The following is a 17,364-nucleotide window of genomic DNA, read 5'->3' on the forward strand; positions in this document are numbered from 1 at the left end:
TTTGACTTGTCCTTGATTTAAGGATGGGACAAGGTCAGTTGATGCATCTGGCTTGTATTTGGTGACTCCTACAATTGAACACTATGTTGATCAGGATATTGCGGATAGCACATCTCCTGAGAAGAAATGGATAACAGATGTTAGCCAATCCTTCTCCATGATCTGTGTTGTATCTTAGTAATTGTTTTTATATGAGGTGCTAAGATTTGATTGTAACCTTTTCTATGGCTGAACAACTTGATGAAAGTTATTGTTATTGTTCGTGTTCACCTGATGCTGGCCTATTGTGGTGAAGTACCAACAAATTTAATATGAAAGCAGCAGGAACAGATCTTTTTGTGTAGAAATACACCCCAAATTGGAGGGGCGTGGGTGGGGGGTAAAAATACGATATAATTGCAGCTATAGAATAATTCCATGTAAGATGGTGGCATCCTTGGTCGCAGCAGCTTCTACAGGGCCAACCAAGGGTGTTATTGTCTTTTTTTAAAAAAGAAACATTTTTTTTACGATCGCAAGACCCTGCTGGACATTAAGAGCTTAAAGTACTGCAGGTCTAACCATCAGCAGGTTGCTTGTTGGTGGAGAAACTGAAGGAGCTGCACTTGGTGCGGATCGTGCTGCTGCCTGCTTCAGAGAGGTGTTGGAGGGCTCTGTGTATAGTCTAACAGCGAGTAATCGTCTTAGTCACTTTTCTTCTGATTGCAAGACTCTGTTGGACATTGCCAATGTAGGACGCTGCAAGTCCAATTTACTGATTTATTGGGAGCGTGGCCTTGGTTGCAGTGAAGTCTCGGCATCGAGCTGCAATGTCGCCTGTTTACAGCCACCCAAGAGAGAGGCGCGGGAGTCCGTGTGCACTGGAGTGCTGGATGCAGGGTGATGCAGCAGTGTCCAAGCTGGAATTGGTGCTGCCCCTTCCACCATCCGTGTTCACTCGGCAGTATTGTGTTCAACTGCAGACCTGCAGACTGCTGGAACATTAGTGGACTCAGGATCTTGGACTATATATATATTTTTGTGTGACTGTATTTTACTGATACCTTATGTGTTGTGTATGACTGTTAGTAATGTGTCTTTGCACCTTGGTCTAGGGGTTATGCTGCTTTGTTTGAATGACAATTGAATTTGAACTTCTCAAACTAAGTCCTGTTTGTCCTTCAGAAACCTCCCCTTTATGGTTTTTTAAGGACAACCAACGAGGAATGACTTTCTGGGTGCCTAAACCAACTCTACTGATGTTGATTTATTCTATCTTCAAAAAAGAAACTACCCTTGGAACTGTAAATTCTAGCTTAGAGAAAAAAATAGCTCTGGCAAATAATAGCATCAATGGAATACCATTGTAATTCTAATGTCATCGATTTATAATCTTTGGAAGAAAAATACCAAAAAGAAGAATGCAACAAATGAAAATTACGTAATGCTGTATTTTGTAACATCCAAAATTCCAATTGGACAATGACAAGGATCCGTATTGAAGACATCAATGATAGACCATTAGTAACAATGCAAAGTGTAAAGACCGGTCATTAATGTACTTGTCCTTCTTGCCAATTGTCCCAGTAGGCAACAATTTTACAGGTTTTAAGATGCAAGTATTAGATTCAGCTGCCAACATTTCTATTTGCCTGAACGTTTCATGTCACTGTGTGAAATCAATAGAATCAATTGTAATGTGTTGTTGGATGGTTTCTCCTCTTTCCAGGAGTGAGTGATTACCGATAGTGATGCCCTGGATTAAATTGCAACAATTAGTCTTTCTGGCCTTGGACAGTCAGGCACCTCCTGTCGTCATTTGTTACTGTATCAGGTGTCAGGATGAGAACACCACCTAACCTTCTCAGTAACTTGGAACAGAAGTGCAATTACTGCACTTCATTGATCTGTTGTACGATGGAAAACCTCTCCAAAAATGATACAGATGTTGAGGATGGAGGGGCAGGGCTGGGGATTGGGTGGGATGAAGGAGCAGAGCCAGGGCTTGATGGTGCTCAATCAGTCTAGGAATTAAGTTTAATTTTAATATCCCACATATTAAATATTTTTACCTTGTCTCATTCAAGGTTTCTATTATAAACATGAAGGTTTATTAAAATGTTAGTGTTATTTGCTGCTTCATTGAAAATCTGTTACTTTAAAGTGTAAGAAGATATTTCTCCAACAACAAACTAAAGTGGCTTTAGAAGGAATGATATTAAGAAAATAGGGTTCAACACTCATTGATCTGGGGAGGTCATGAGCTTCTGTCTACTGTGCCGATGATCTACAGCACCTTCCAGTAGAGCAAAGGTGATGAATCAATTCTACATAATGGTAGCTGGAATTTTTTTTCTTTGAGAGTTGGCTATTTGCTTTCTGGAGCAGATGTGAAATTCCCACATGCCCTTCATTATGTATTTGCCACTCAGCTGACACTACAATACTGTGAGCATCTACTCTCCAAGAAGTGGGATTTACACTAGTCTCTCAGCCATGTCATTAGTTTGACCTGGCACAATGCTTGGCATTTCAATAATTCAGTCTTTATGTCTCCAAGCAAACAACATAAAAACATCAAAGGTTGCAGTTACGCTGTCTGTGATTATTTCTTAATCAGAATTGAGAAGTAAAAAAATTGTAGGAATGAGTGATAGAATCCCCTCCTTAGGAAGGTGAAGAAAATTAATATACTGTAAGTTCATATCCTGATGGATTGTCAGTGCTGTTTTCTGGAAAAATTTCCAGTGTGCTCACGAGCCGAGTACAGGAATCAGTCTGAAGCCCAGTGCCCTCCTGGCTGAATGGTTTATAGTTACTTATCATCTGGACCATACATAGTGAATGGCCATTTACATGGCTTCTGGAGGGTTCTCAGCAGTCATTTATAAAATTAATTCTCTAATCTTCTTAGCACTCAGTGATTACGCACAAATCTGTGGGTTGCTTGGAATTCAGGTGTCATTTGATACAGTACATACTAATACTACACTGAGTAATTGAATGGCAAGATTAGTCAGGAAAATCCAAGGTCGTACTAACAACTGACTTGTGGCGTCAACACAAGTAGCGGAATCAAGATAATCTTAGTTAGGCAGCAATTTGATGTTGCCCTGAACTTTTTTTAATTACAAGTTTAACTGCTTGGATTACATGATATGAGGTTATAGGCAACTGGAATACAAGTTCCCAGCTGAGTGTAGCTGATAAATCACTTAAACTTTGCTCTGCTTATTTATACACTAAACATCAGTGGCATACTTTAAAATACCCATTAGAATAAGTTCCATTAAAAGGAATGTCAGAGTCAAAGAGATATGCAAAACAGAAATGGGCTCTTCAGTTTATTGAGGCCCTGCCGACCATCAGCTACCCATTGCAGCAATCAGATACTAATCCCATTTTGTTTGTCCTACATTTTCATCACTCCCCCTTTATTGTACTGCTCATCTACATATGGACAGCAATTTACAGTGGCCAATTAACCCACTGGAATCAGGAGCATCTAGAGCCAACTCAAGAATGTGCAGACTTCTGACACGTTTACTGGAGGTTCCTGCAGACCAGTAGCATGCAATAACGCATTCTTTTGTAACTTGATTTTTGCGTATCTATTTTGTCACTAGGTGTTTCCAGCCCTGGTCTTGCATGTTTGACTATAATGTGGGTTGTCAATTTATTCACTTGGACGGTGTGATTGTTGAGTGTCAGCAGATTTAAAATGGCTCCGCTGTCTACATTGGTGCAGGCATGTAAAATGCATTTGTGATTTGTGATGTTGCTATTACAAATATTATCCAAAGAATGTGTATACTGTATTATTCACTGAATGTATTCTTTAAAGATTATAGAGAGCTTTTCGCAGAGCATTATCCCTTCCTACTGAATATGCTTTTTAGTTTTGCCAGGCACTTTAAAGTGCCCCAAAAAGCAAATGAAATTAATAAAGACTGCAGATATTGGAAATCTGAAGTTTAAAAAAAACACAAAATGCTAGTAGACGCAGCAGGTCAGGCAAAATCTGTGGGGAAAGAGAGACTCACACAAAATGCTGAAAAACTCAACAGGTCAAGGCAGCATCTATGGAAACGAAAATACAGTCGGCATTTCAGGCCAAGACCCTTCATCAAGATCGGAAAGGAAGAGGGAAGAGGCCAGAATTTAAAGGTGGGGAGGGGAAGGAGGATAGCTAGAAGATGATGGGTGAAGCCAGGTGGCTTGGATAGGTAAAAGGCTGGAGAAGAAGGAATATGCTAGGAGAAGAGAGTGGGTCATAGGAGAGAGGGAAGGAGGAGGTGACTGAGGGGGAGATGTGATTGGCAGGTGAGAAGAGGTAAGAGACCAGAGTGGGAGGATAGAAGAGGGGAGGGGGAGGGTTTTTTTTTAAAAACTAGCAAGAGAAATCGATGTTCATGTATCAGCATGAGAAGTTGATATTCATAAAAAGCGGCCAACAGTGAGATTGTGGTACACACCTAGCCATCTAAACTAGTCAAAATAAGGATTTTTGTTTTAGTGAGTGTAATTGATGACCAGCAGCAACAGTTCTGGTTCGAATTGAAAGAGAGTACCCTCACTGGGTAAATCTTGAAGCTAATTCATTACAAGGGTTTTCCTTGGGTTCAGTTTTAGGAACTTCACTTCCTTTTACTTCTTTTAAATTATATAAACAAATGAATAACCCAATAGTTAAGCATACTTTACATATATGGTTTCAATTCTGAAGATTTTTTGGGTTTAATCAATTTATTCTAGCAAGTCCCATTATATCAAATTTTCTTTTTCAACCTTCCACGATGGATCAAGCTTACTTTGATTGGAAAACCAAAGGTATAATATCTTTTCGCGATTTATTTTTGGATAATTGTTTTATGTCTTTTGATCAACTCTCTAATAAATATAATTTACCCAGATCTCACTTTTTTAGATATTTACAGATTAGAAACTTTTTAATTACTGTTTCCCCTAATTTTCCACACCCATATCCAATGGACATTTTGGAAAAAATCTTAGATTTAAATCTCTCTCAGAAAAGTGTAGTAGCAATTATATATAATATAATTATGAATTTATGTCCTGATGCTTCTAATAAAATTAAAGCTGACTGGGAAAGAGAACTTGAGATTAATATACCGACAGAAAAATGGGAAAAAGTTCTTCAGTGGGTGAATTCATCCTCTGTGTGTGCTAAGGGTTGATACAGTTGATACAGTTTAAGGTAATGCACAGGGCTCATATGTCCAAAGATAAACTATCTCGTTATTACTCTTATATTAATCCAATATGTGACAGATGTCATTCCGAGATAGCTTCTCTAACCCACATGTTTTGGTCATGTCCCTTGTTGGAGAAATATTGGAAAGATATTTTTGATATTATTTCAACGGTCCTAAACATAGACTTACAACCTCATCCAATTACTGCTATCTTTGGATTACCAATGATAGATTTAAATAATTTAACCCCTTCATCACGAAGGATGATTGCATTTCTTTCTTTAATGGCTAGAAGGTCCATTTTGTTGAATTGGAAAGAGATTAACCCTCCTCAGGTATTTCATTGGTTTTCACAAACTATGTTGTGTTTGAATTTGAAGAATATTAGAAGTGCAGTTTATAACCCTTCCATTAAGTTTGAAAAAACTTGGAGGCCATTCTTTCAGCATTTTCACTTGATGTAATTTGATCATTTCCAAACCTGTTTTATCTCTCTGTACAGTTGGAGGGGAATGGAGTCATCAACACTAAGGTTTTCTTCTTTTCCATTTTTAAGTTGTTAGTTTTGCCCAAGTCTTTTAGTTTAGTTGATTAATTCTGTTTTTCTTTGGGGATGGGTTTTTTTTTTCCTTTTCATGTTTTTTTTCAGTTTTTTTTTGATTTGTATTATCCATTGTCAGTTCCACATGATTGGGAGCTTTGTTAACTTACACTATTTGATTTTACAATTACTTTTCCTAAGTGTAACAATATTTCTCCTACTATTTGTATTATTGCTATGTTTTGTTTCTATACTTCGAAACTAATAAAAAGATTGAAAAAGAAAGAAAGAAATTGAAAGAGAGCAAGTCATCTAACTCCGGACAATTTGATATTGAGTTCTTTAGGTTGCAGTATACCCCGATGGAAGATGAGGTGTTGTTTAAGCTTGGTTTGGGCCTAGTTGTTATGGTCATGGTGAGACAGATATGTTGGTCAGAGGAAGAATAGGATGATGAATAAAATTAGCAAGCCAGCAGAAGTGCAAGCTCAGTTCTGTGGAATGAATGCAGGCATTCTGGAAAGTAAACACTCAATCTGCATTTGGTTACCCAGAGTAGATGAGACCACAGATAGCTCTATGATGTAATATGCATTCACATTGTTAAGGAAGGCTGTAATTTAAGTCTCTAAATTGTTGATCTCTGTCAGCTGAAGTACTACAGTTAGCTCCAGCAGAACTAAGGAGGATTAAAATCAGCCCATATTCCTGTTTCTTGGTCACTGTCCAGTGACCCCGACTAGAACGAGAAAGCTCATCTACGATTGTGATGCCTGTCTATGTGCACTTTCTCACCACTTGATAATGAAACGGGCAGTGGATTGTTCTCACTTGACAATACTACACCCAGCGGTGCCTTGTAGAAACAAAGAGTTGGTGAAAATCAGACTTAGTTATCCAAGGTTATTTTGGGTGAAAATCAGGTGGTTTTGCTGAAGTCCAATTATTTTTAGTATTAATGTAGAATCAGAATCCGGTTTATTATTTAAAATCATGCAAAAACAGAAATAATATATATTTTTTAAAACGTGAGGTGTTCATGAGTTCATTTAGGAATCGTATGGCAGAGGTGAAGAAGTTGTCCCTGCATCGCTAAGATGTGCCTTCAGGCTTCTGTACCTCCTTCCTGATGATAACAATGAAAAGAGGGCATGCCCTGGGTGATGGGGCTCCTTAATAATAGACATCACCTTTCTCAGGCATTGCTCCTTGACAGAGGCTGGTAACCCAAGATGGAGTGGACCAATTTTACGACTTTCTACAACTTCTTTCGGTCCCTCGCAGTATCACCCCACCCCCCCATACCAGACAGTGAAGCAGCCTGTCAGAATGTTCTCTATGGTACATCTATAGATGTTTTTGACTGTTTTAGGTGACAAACCAAATCTCTTCAAACAGCTAATGAAATGTAGCCGCGGTCTTGCCGCCTTTATCGTTGTATCTATGTGTTAGGACCAGGTTAGATCCTCAGAGATCTTGACACCCAGGAACTTGAAACTGCTCACTCTCTCCACTTCTGATCCCTCAGTGAGGATTGGTTTGTGTTCCCCTGTCTTAGCTTTCCTGAAGTCCACAATCAGCTCTTTCATCTTACTGACGTTGAGTGCAAGATTGTTGTTGTGACACCACTGAATTAACCAGTATATCTCACTCCTGTACGCCCTCTCATCTCCATCTGAGATTCTACCAGCAATGGTTGTATCATCAGCAAATTTCTAGATGTATTTGAGCTATACCTAGGCACGCAGTCATGGATATAGAGAGTGTACACCAATGGGCTAAACATACACATCTGAGGTGCACCAGTGTTAATCATCGATGAGGAGGAGATATTATCGCCATTTCACACAGATTGTGGTCTTCCCATTAGGAAGCTGAGGATCGAGTTGCAGAGGGAAGTATAGAGGCCCAGGTTTTGTAGCTTATTGATCAGGACTGTGGGAATGATGGTGTTAAAAACTGAGCTATAGCCTACAAACAGCATCCTGACATAGGTGCTTGTATTGTTCAGGTGATCAAAGGCCACGTGAAGAGCCATTGAGATTGCGTCTGCCGATGACCTATTGTGGTGGTAGGCAAATTGTAGTGGGTCCAGGTCCTTGCTGAGTCGGGAGTTCATTCTAGTCATGACCAACCTCTCAAAGCATCAACGTTGATGTGAGCGCTACTGGACAATAGCCATTAAGGCAGCTCACACTACTGTTAGGCACTGGTATAATTGCTGCCTCTTTGAAGCAGGTGGGAACTTCCAGCTGTAGCAGTGAGAGGTTGAAAATGGCCTTGAGTACTCCCGCCAGTTGATTTATATCAGACCCTCGGAGTAAAATCACAGTCTCTCCTTTTGCGCGTCAGTTTTGTCAGTTTGACTTGGGATTCTTTATTACATTAAAAGTCCAATGTAATTGCAGGTTATACACGAGGTAGGAGAAATTTGATTTATTTAGATTCTCTAATGTGATATTGAATATAGCACAACTATACAGAATTTGCCATGAAACCCTTAAACTGTTTAGTGTCATAGTTACCATCACCCGGCACTGCCACACTGCAATGACAGTACTTAGTTGTAAAATCATGACTGTAGATGAATTTAATACCTTATTTAGTCAAGATTCTCCTTTCTAAGATTAACACTTCAATAAAAGTGGAGCCTTTATGATCCTATGAATGTAGAAATAGTACAGTATGTAGAGTAGCTAACCATTGGATAACCAAGAGCATCACATAAACTGCATAGGGAATGTTGCTTTAAAGTCTTGTTTAATATCCTTTTTTGATAGGGAAGAGAAACAAGTCTTTCTTCAAATAGTTAACCATTTGTGATGTTTTGATTTAGAAATAGTGCAATGATATTTTGTGATCAAAACTTTTTTTTACTACTTTCAATAGTGACTGCCAGTTTTGAATGCAAGATTAGTATTTTCCTCACCTTAATGTTTCCTTCTTTGTCCAAAGTTATGGAAGAGTTGTAAATAATGATATACAGTGAATTCCAGTTCATTGAGATACATTGAAAAAATATATTTTGTCCCAGCGAGTTGGCTGTCCCAATTGGCTGGTTTCATGGAAATAGTTGAAGTTATAATAGTTATTCAGGTATAGAGACAAGCTACCAATTAACTGAGTAACAAATAATCTATTTAAATGAAATACAGAACAAATTAGAATGCTATCAATGCTACTACAGTGCTACAAAACTATATTTGTTCCTAATAGCTATCGATGGAGAAATTCATCCAGTACAAGTTGCATGTTCTTTTGATTAACTGTAAATGAACAAAATCAGTGCAGCCACCAAGTGTAGATAATGGGGTGTCTTTATACAATGGTTTTGGCAATTGCATCCTCCAAGTCTTCATTTTCATTGTAACGTTCAAGATGATTTTCAATATCTTCAAATCCTTCGCAATTCCTAACTTGCTGAAGAAGTGAAATTGTTTCATTTTCACTCCCGGCTGTTTCTGGCTACTCCAATCCTGAATGCTTGAAACAACAGTGAGCAAAACAGTTCATAATTTTTGATTCAGAAAACAATGAAACCACTGTTCTTTTAATACAAGTACAAGCAACTGACATTATTTAAACAACACACATAAAAGTTGCTGGTGAACGCAGCAGGCCAGGCAGCATCTCTAGGAAGAGGTGCAGTCGACGTTTCAGGCCGAGACCCTTCGTCAGGACTAACTAAAGGAAGAGTGAGTAAGGGATTTGAAAGTTGGAGGGGGAAGGGGAAATCCAAAATGATAGGAGAAGACAGGAGGGGGAGGGATGGAGCCAAGAGCAGGAGGGATAAGGGATACGAGAGGATCATGGGACAGGAGGTCCGGGAAGAAAGACAAGGAGGTGGCGGGGGGGGACCCAGAGGATGGGCAAGGGGTATATTCAGAGGGACAGAGGGAGAAAAAGAGTGAGAGAAAGAATGCGTGTATAAAAATAAGTAACAGATTGGGTACGAGGGGGAGGTGGGGCATTAGCGGAAGTTAGAGAAGTCGATGTTCATGCCATCAGGTTGGAGGCTACCCAGACGGAATATAAGGTGTTGTTCCTCCAACCTGAGTGTGGCTTCATCTTTACAGTAGAGGAGGCCGTGGATAGACATGTCAGAATGGGAATGGGATGTGGAATTAAAATGTGTGGCCACTGGGAGATCCTGCTTTCTCTGGCGGACAGAGCGTAGATGTTCAGCAAAGCGGTCTCCCAGTCTGCGTCGGGTCTCGCCAATATATAAAAGGCCACATCGGGAGCACCGGACGCAGTATATCACCCCAGCCAACTCACAGGTGAAGTGTTGCCTCACCTGGAAGGACTGTTTGGGGCCCTGAATGGTGGTAAGGGAGGAAGTGTAAGGGCATGTGTAGCACTTGTTCCACTTACACGGATAAGTGCCAGGAGGGAGATCAGTGGGGAGGGATGGGGGGGGACGAATGAACAAGGGAGTTGCGTAGGGAGCGATCCCTGCGGAATGCAGAGAGAGGCGGGGAGGGAAAGATGTGCTTAGTGGTGGGATCCCGTTGGAGGTGGCGGAAGTTACGGAGAATAATATGTTGGACCCGGAGGCTGGTGGGGTGGTAGGTGAGGACCAGGGGAACCCTATTCGTAGTGGGGTGGCGGGAGGATGGAGTGAGAGCAGATGTACGTGAAATGGGGGAGATGCGTTTAAGAGCAGAGTTGATAGTGGAGGAAGGGAAGCCCCTTTCTTTAAAAAGGGAAGACATCTCCCTCGTCCTAGAATGAAAAGCCTCATCCCGAGAACAGATGCGGCGGAGACGGAAGAATTGCAAGAAGGGGATGGCGTTTTTGCAAGAGACAGGGTGAGAAGAGGAATAGTCCAGATAGCTGTGAGAGTCAGTAGGCTTATAGTAGACATCAGTGGATAAGCTGTCTCCAGAGACAGAGACAGAAAGATCTAGAAAGGGGAGGGAGGTGTTGGAAATGGACCAGGTAAACTTGAGGGCAGGGTGAAAGTTGGAGGCAAAGTTAATAATGTCAACGAGTTCTGCATGCGTGCAGGAAGCAGCATTACTTAAAAACTGTTTGCTCTAAGCATGGTGCAGTGGCTAATGGCCATGCAAATGCACATGACCAATGCTAGTTAGAACCTTTTCGGAACGGTCTTCTGTTCCAATTAAGCAGTATAGTGTCCCAACTAAACAAAAGGAATCATGGTTATTTTCTTGCAACACACATCAAAGTTGCTGGTGAACGCAGCAGGCCAGGCAGCATCTCTAGAAAGAGCTGCAGTCGACGTTTCAGGCCGAGACCCTTCGTCAGGACTAACTGAAGCAAGGTTGGAGGAACAACAGCTTATATTCCGTCTGGGTAGCCTTCAACCCGATGGCATGAACATTGACTTCTCTAACTTCTGCTAAGGCCCCACCTCCCCCTCATACCCCATCTGTTACTTATTTTTATACACACATTCTTTCTCTCACTCTCCTTTTTCTCCCTCTGTCCCTCTGACTATATCCCTTGCCCATCTTCTGGGTCCCCTCCCTCCCCGTCTTTCTTCCCGGACCTCCTGTCCCATGATCCTCTCATATCCCTTTTGCCAATCACCTGTCCAGCTCTTGGCGCCATCCCTCCCCCTCCTGTCTTCTCCTATCATTTTGGATTTCCCCCTCCCCCTCCAACTTTCAAATCTCTTACTCACTCTTCCTTCAGTTAGTCCTGACGAAGGGTCTCGGCCTGAAACGTCGACTGCACCTCTTCCTAGAGATGCTGCCTGGCCTGCTGTGTTCACCAGCAACTTTGATGTGTGTTGTTTGAATTTCCAGCATCTGCAGAATTCCTGTTGTTTGCATGGTTATTTTCTTGATTAATTTTTGCTTTTTCAGAGTTGTTCCCAATAAGCAGCTGGCCCAATTAACTGGAATCCACTGTATTTACTGTATATAGATGTTATTTTGAATGGCTAACATGGCATAGTGAAATTGTTCATTTAATATTTCAGTTAAATTTGAGTAATATTGTAAATATAATGTTTGATTAAACATTTGTTTAATTCATTACAGGTTATATGTAAAAGTATGTAAATGGCATACGTCATCATGCTACCACATCATAAGTGTGCACCTCACTAAAGTAAAAAGAACAAAATGTACATGTTCCCCGGGCTCCCGTCTTTTTCTTTCAATTGGATTTAATGTTTTGGAGTTACAAAGCAACAAAAATATGCATCTGTTCTATGATTTCTATAAACCTATACTTTTCTTACAATAGTGCTGTCTTCTATGCTGAATATATGTCAACATAAAGGTTGTCAATTAACTTTCTTCTTTAAACTCTACAACTTAGTTGATTCTGGTCTACTCTGATAACGCATTTAAGCAAGGAATATCAACAATTCATTGAGATGCACAACAAAGAAACAGGTTCTTTGGCCTAATGCTAACCAACTTGCTTATCTAAGCTAGTTCTTTTTGCCTGTGTTTGCCCATATCCCTTTGGACCAGGGGTTCCCAACCTTCTTTATGCCATGGATCCCTACTATTAACTGAGGGGTCCGTGGCCCCACAGGTTGGGAACCCTGCTTTAGACATTTTCTATCCATGTATGTGCTATATGTCTTTGAAATATTGTAATTATACCTGACTCCAGCACCTCGTCTGGCAGCTTGTTCAATGTACGCACCTCCATTTATAAGAAAATCTTGCCTCCTAGATATACTTCTAAGCCTTTTTCCTCTTGCATTAAACCTATAGTTTTTTGACTCACTTAACCTAAGAAAATAACTGTGACTCTCTACCTCTCTTCTCCTTCATCACTTCATAACTTCATAACTTTACCCCTGAGCTGCCTTTGCTTCAGGGAAATCGGTCCCAGCCCGTACAATTGCTCATTATAACTCGAGCTCTCCAGTCCCAGCAACATTCCAGTGATTCTCTTCTACAGCCTCTCTAGCTTAATCAAGTTCATCCTGAAGCATGGTAACCGGATTTGCACACAAAGTGCAATTCAACAGTAATTTGTATGGCAGCATCATGATGAGCTCTCATGTAGAATGGATTTACTAATCCCACAGACTTTTTACAATAATATTGTTTTAGTTATTATTTTAGATAAAAAAGAAAATGAGCCAGTAGATATATGTTCTTTTGTTTGGCAATCCGATAAGCAACTTTATATGATGCTGCCAGAAAATGTTTTTGTGAAATGGTAAATCCATGTTTTGGAAGTGTTCCAACTTTTTCGAATTGAGCTTTCTTTAGACAAAAATACGCAGCATCTTTTAGAAACCTTTTCAGGAGTAACAGAGGTGAAGTGCTCTTTCAGTTTTGCCGGCTTCATACTTCCATTTGTAGGAGTTATTCTGCACAACAAACCATTTTGACTTTTGTGTCCATTAATGCAAGTGAAATCATGTAATACATAGTTTTCATCGTGCTTCCTTTTCTTCGACATTTTAACTTAAATTGGGTCTGCAAAAATTATAAAGTAAATAAAGCTAATATTTTTGATACAATTGACATTTTTTTGAAACTTAATATTTTTTATGGATTTTAAGTAATTTGATAAATCTGCAAAGAAAATAAGCAATCTGTATGTTAATTAAATGAAGTGTAAGATATTCAAGAAATCTGTATGCCAAGTAAGTAAAATACGGCCAGTTTAACAATTTATTCAAAGTTTTAACACTTTTAACGGCTTTTCGATACTTGGAATGGCACAAGGATTATAGCAGTAGCTTAGACGGTGTGTCCTTCCAGGAATTCAGCTGTTATTGTGCATGGAGTCGCATGGTATTACAAAAGGATCTCGTCCTAACGGAGAGTTAAGAATTCTTATTTGAACTGTCCAGTTTTGCAAATAGGACTCACCTCCTTCTATACATTAATCAACAAACAATTGTAGGTAATAGAGAGCAATATAGATGTCTGGCTCACAAATGTAAGAACGTGCAACTTCCCCATTTGGTGGCTGAACTAGGCGCAGGCCAGCTACACCGCACAGTCGTTTTCAGGCAGGAAGACTGATCACATCCAAACTAGCAGCACGTATAGTAACTACTGTAATTTCAAAGCAGTGATGAGTGTACTGTAAATGATATTTTGAGATAATAGTAACAACTGTAATCTGATATGAAAATAGCTTTGATTTCTGTTGGTGACAAAGTTGCAGACTGGTACAGTAATATGTCTCTGCTCTCCACTCCCTCCGCACTAATCCTAACCTTATTATTAAACCCACCGATAAGGGGGGTGCTGTTGTAGTCTGGCGTACTGACCTCTACCTTGCCGAGGCACAGCGACAACTCGCGGATACCTCCTCTTATTTACCCCTCGATCGTGACCCCACTAAGGAGCACCAGGCCATTGTCTCCCACACCATCACCGACTTTATCCGCTCAGGCGATCTCCCATCCACTGCTACCAACCTTATAGTTCCCACACCCCGCACTTCCCGTTTCTACCTCCTACCCAAGATCCACAAACCTGCCTGTCCTGGCCGACCTATTGTCTCAGCTTGCTCCTGCCCCACCGAACTCATTTCTGCATACCTCGACACTGTTTTATCACCCCTTGTTCAATCCCTTCCGACCTACGTTCGTGACACTTCTCACACTCTTAAACTTTTCGATGATTTTAAGTTCCCTGGTCCCCACCGCTTTATTTTCACCATGGATGTCCAGTCCTTATATACTTCCATCCCCCATCAGGAAGGTCTCAAAGCTCTACGCTTCTTTTTGGATTCCAGACCTAATCAGTTCCCCTCTACCACCACTCTGCTCCGTCTAGCGGAATTAGTCCTTACTCTTAATAATTTCTCCTTTGGCTCCTCCCACTTCCTCCAAACTAAAGCTGTAGCTATGGGCACCCGTATGGGTCCTAGCTATGCTTGCCTTTTTGTTGGGTTTGTGGAACAATCTATGTTCTGTGCCTATTCTGGTATCTGTCCCCCACTTTTCCTTCGCTACATCGACGACTGCATTGGCGCTGCTTCCTGCACGCATGCAGAACTCATTGACTTTATTAACTTTGCCTCCAACTTTCACCCTGCCCTCAAGTTTACCTGGTCAATTTCCGACACCTCCCTCCCTTTTCTAGATCTTTCTGTCTCTGTCTCTGGAGACAGCTTATCCACTGATGTCTACTATAAGCCTACTGACTCTCACAGCTATCTGGACTATTCCTCTTCTCACCCTGTCTCTTGCAGAAATGCCATCCCCTTCTCGCAATTCCTCCGTCTCCGCCGCATCTGCTCTCAGGATGAGGCTTTTCACTCTAGGACGAGGGAGATGTCTTCCTTTTTAAAGAAAGGGGCTTCCCTTCCTCCACTATCAACTCTGCTCTTAAACGCATCTCTCCCATTTCACGTACACCTGCTCTCACTCCATCCTCCCACCACCCCACTAGGAATAGGGTTCCCCTGGTCCTCACCTACCACCCCACCAGCCTCCGGGTCCAACATATTATTCTCCGTAACTTCCGCCACCTCCAACGGGATCCCACCACTAAGCACATCTTTCCCTCCCCGCCTCTCTCTGCATTCCGCAGGGATCGCTCCCTACACAACTCCCTTGTCCATTCGGCCCCCCCATCCCTCCCCACTGATCTCCCTCCTGGCACTTATCCGTGTAAGCGGAACAAGTGCTACACATGCCCTTACACTTCCTCCCTTACCACCATTCAGGGCCCCAAACAGTCCTTCCAGGTGAGGCAACACTTCACCTGTGAGTCGACTGGGGTGATATACTGCGTCCGGTGCTCCCGATGTGGCCTTTTATATATTGGCGAGACCCGACGCAGACTGGGAGACCGCTTTGCTGAACATCTATGCTCTGTCCACCAGAGAAAGCAGGATCTCCCAGTGGCCACACATTTTAATTCCACATCCCATTCCCATTCTGACATGTCTATCCACGGCCTCCTCTACTGTAAAGATGAAGCCACACTCAGGTTGGAGGAACAACACCTTATATTCCGTCTGGGTAGCCTCCAACCTGATGGCATGAACATCGACTTCTCTAACTTCCGCTAAGGCCCCACCTCCCCCTGGTACCCCATCTGTTACTCATTTTTATGCACACAGTCTTTCTCTCACTCTCCTTTTTCTCCCTTTGTCCCTCTGAATATACCTCTTGCGCATTCTCTGGGTCCCCCCCCCCCACTTGTCTTTCTTCCCGGACCTCCTGTCCCATGATCCTCTCGTATCCCCTTTTGCCTATCACCTGTCCAGCTCTTGGCCCTATCCCTCCCCCTCCTGCCTTCTCCTATCATTTTGCATCTCCCCCTCTCCCTCCAGCTTTCAAATCCCTTACTCACTCTTCCTTCAGTTAGTCCTGACGAAGGGTCTCGGCCTGAAACGTCGATTGCACCTCTTCCCACAGATGCTGCTTGGCCTGCTGCGTTCACCAGCAACTTTGATGTATGTTGCTTGAATTTCCAGCATCTGCAGAATTCCTGTTGTTTATAGTAATAACTCTGTGGTTTGTTGCCTATATTCATAATTGAAGGAAATGCTAAATTTCAGCTAGAGGTTAGTGAAAATACAGATGTAAATTTTTACCCAACAAAGTTCCTGGACACCCTGGAATCTATTGACAGATTTGTGTTCTATATTAAAAAAGCATGGTGATCATGTAGTTATCAATGTGCATTATCTTGGCATACTCCAGTACATTAGCGAAAAGAGAACTGGGGTTAAATGGCAAACAACAGGAATTCTGCAGATGCTGGAAATTCAAGCAACACACATCAAAGTTGCTGGTGAACGCAGCAGGCCAAGCAGCATCTATAGGAAGAGGCGCAGTCGACGTTTCAGGCCGAGACCCTTCGTCAGGGGTTAAATGGTGCCAGGTTTATCAAAATATCTGAACCAGTCTGCAGGGGGTTCCGAATATTTGTTGATAGGTGTGCCAGCCAGCAAGCTGGATGTGGGATGGAACATATAACTAGGTCCACAGCAAACGCCATCTTGTGAAGCAAATAAAGCAAATTTGCCTTAAAACAAAAACCCGAAGGAACAATGTATGATTGAAATTACATTAACTTTTCCAAGAAAAGCAAGGCAATTTCTCCAGATTGACCCATTTACCTGCATTAGTCCAATATCCCACAACACCTTTCCTATCCAAGCACCTGTCTAAATGCATTTTAAACAATGTAATTGTATCTGTCTGCATCATCTCCTCAGGCAGCTTGTTTTATTACCTTTTGTGTGTGCCTGTGGGGAAAAAAATCTTGCCCTTCTCACCTTAAACTTGTGCCCTCTGGTTTTAGACTCCATGCTCTGGGGAAAAAAGGCTGTATCTGCACGTCCCATCTATGTCCCTCATAATTTCACCATTTTCAGTAGGAGTCCCTCAGGCTCCTCCATTCCAGTGAAAATAAATCCAACCAATTCAATTTCTCCTGTAACTACAGCCCTCCATTCCAGGTAACATCCTCATCTTGTCACTATATCTCAGAGGCCTATCGGCCAGGGTTAGCTATGGATGTTACGTCCTAGCTGTGTAGATATGCAAGCCAGGGCAGTACAATATGGAGAGCAAGCTGTTGCTCATGTAGCAAGCTCCTCCTCTCCAAGTCTCTGAATCCAAAGGAATGGCGGAGACCGATTTGCACCAGCAGTGTCACAGGATTTGCCAGTCAACGTTGAACTCAACATAGAACTGCCTTGGGGACTCCA

At 41.7% G+C, this 17,364-nt stretch overlaps 1 protein-coding gene across 2 annotated transcripts in view; it reads left to right on the forward strand.

The window, feature by feature from the left end:
* The window catches only part of LOC134345414 (ephrin type-A receptor 3-like), a 380,595-nt gene that overhangs the window by 113,766 nt on the left and 249,465 nt on the right, over positions 1 to 17,364 (forward strand). The gene's annotated exons all lie outside the window — the stretch shown is intronic.

This window comes from Mobula hypostoma, chromosome 4, assembly GCF_963921235.1.
Source record: "Mobula hypostoma chromosome 4, sMobHyp1.1, whole genome shotgun sequence".
NCBI classification, from domain to species: Eukaryota; Metazoa; Chordata; class Chondrichthyes; order Myliobatiformes; family Myliobatidae; genus Mobula; species Mobula hypostoma.